The following is a 2,241-nucleotide window of genomic DNA, read 5'->3' as shown; positions in this document are numbered from 1 at the left end:
ACCGGCACCCCGCCCCGGCGGCGGCTCCTCCCGCCGCCCGCTTCGCTTCGCTTCCCCCCGGCCGGGCTGTGCAGGGACCTGCCGCCGCCTGCGAAGGGGGAGCTGCAGTCCTGCTCTTACAGCTCAAAGGGAGACAAGAAAACAACAGAGAAAAGGTCCTTCCCGCACTACCTGCCATAGAACACGCTGCTTTATTGCTATTTGATCTCCAAGACATTCAGTCTCCTTCCCTCCAAGAATTAATACATGCTTTGCTTTTGGCCTGGCTTGTAATAACACCACAATAAAAGGACAGAGAGAAGTGGTTTTCAGACACATGATGCGTTACCTTTATCCTTGGATTAATCATTTGTAGAGCAGAGATAAAGAACAATCTTGACCTCATATATTTGTATTACAGGAAGGCTCATCTAAGGGTCAAAAAAATAGTTCACACTGATACAGGCAGTAATTAGCAGCTTTTGGATGGGGAATTTAATACCAGCCCTGTCTTCCTGTACTCTGCAGGGACCAGAAGGAACTTCTCCTTAGTGTGACACAGAGATACCGATTTTTCTTGTCTTCCTCCTCTTGCTATGCGCCTTCCTTTCAAGCAGACATGGGCAAAGCCACAGCCGAGCGCCTGGCAGGGTGCAGTGCCGGGGTGCTGCCTCTTGCAGGAATTTCTGTCCCAAAGCAGCTCAGCGGGGATGCCTCCATCACCTTAACTCTCTCCGTCACAGCCGGGTGCTGCCAGCTGGACTCGGGGTTACCCCAGCACACCCACCACACAACAGCCACTGCCGTGCTGGTGCCCAGTGCACTTCCCGAAGGCTAACGCTGTCCTCTGAACGGAGAGGCATCCACAAACTGAATGTGGAGCTCGACAGCCACCACCGGGACAGGCACGGGTGAAAGGGAAAACAGAGTAAAGACAAGACTGGCTCTGCTGTCCCAGACCTGTGCTGTGCCCATTACTTTTTTCCTTTTTTGCTAATACTGTACAGAATTATAGAACCCCAGCTGCTTTTATGTTATATAGCTTGCTATGCCATCTTGGCATATTTTATCTTCCCAGAAAAACACACATCTTAAAACTTCCAGCAACTATCCCTAAGTAAATTCTCTAGTCAGCAAGATTCAAAACCAAACAAATTAAAAATACCCCTGCCAATCTTTGGATTAAAGGCACCCTCACTAGCCAGTGGGGAATAGGTGATAAATCAGTTTGCTCCATGTTCAGAAGCTGTGCTGTTGTAATGACTGAGGATCACTTTTACCAAATGGCTGGTGCTTTCCCAGCTCCTAAACTGGGTAAAACACATCTGTCCTGTACCAGACACATTCAACATAGACTTAAGTGACGTTTTCTAACACTACTTTAAGATTACGTTTTGCCCAAAGCAACATTCCTGGCATGACTGCAGAGGACTTGTCTGCAGATCTCTTGTACTGATCCAGGAGCTGCCCGCATGCTGCACAGCCCACAGGGCAAAGCACGGGGGCAGCTGAACAAAAGAACCCCTCCAAAATTAAAACAATCACTCAGAATTTCACTGAATGTTTAGAAGCGTTTTTGAGCTGTGGCATTATGAAGAGCAACCATACAAAAGAAAAAGTGTCCTGGAAACGCATGGTGTTACTAAATGTGACAGATGGATCTCCAGTGTCATGGGAAACAGCACATGGCACTGGTTTCCATGCTCAGCACAGACCAAAAACCGCTGCTTTTGCAAATAAGGTACATTGGACAAACAGTGCATGAGAGGAACCTACTGCACTCCCTGCCTGTGACTCTCGGGCTCCGGTAGAATCATCCTTTCTCTCCTCCTCAGCATGCCTGTCTTCCTGTTCTCCCACTAGGGATTGCTGTGATCCATAAAAAGTCATTGAAAGATTTCCAAGTCTCTAAAAAGCTTTCTCAGCTGAAAAAAAGAGAGAATAGAGAACGGTCTCACAGAATTCCTGGGGAAGTCACTATTGTTTCAATTCCTCCAATCTTTATTTAAATTTTTTCTCACAGGGTCATGAACCCCATACTTTTGTAGCACACAGAGTTTCGGAAAGAGTCTAATTCATCAGCAAGTGTATTACCTTTCTTTGTATTTTTAGTGGTAAGAAAAGGAACATAATTTAAAAGCAAAACTGACACCCCGGATGACACCCCCAGGGAAGTCTTACACCATAAGTATTCCTATTTAAGGCAGAACTGGCCATGCTCTATGTTCACAGCCAAACACAAAGACAGCCCACGCTTGGTCG

This window comes from Opisthocomus hoazin, chromosome 15, assembly GCF_030867145.1.
Source record: "Opisthocomus hoazin isolate bOpiHoa1 chromosome 15, bOpiHoa1.hap1, whole genome shotgun sequence".
Taxonomy (NCBI): Eukaryota; Metazoa; Chordata; class Aves; order Opisthocomiformes; family Opisthocomidae; genus Opisthocomus; species Opisthocomus hoazin.
Note: the sequence above shows the minus strand (reverse complement) of the source record.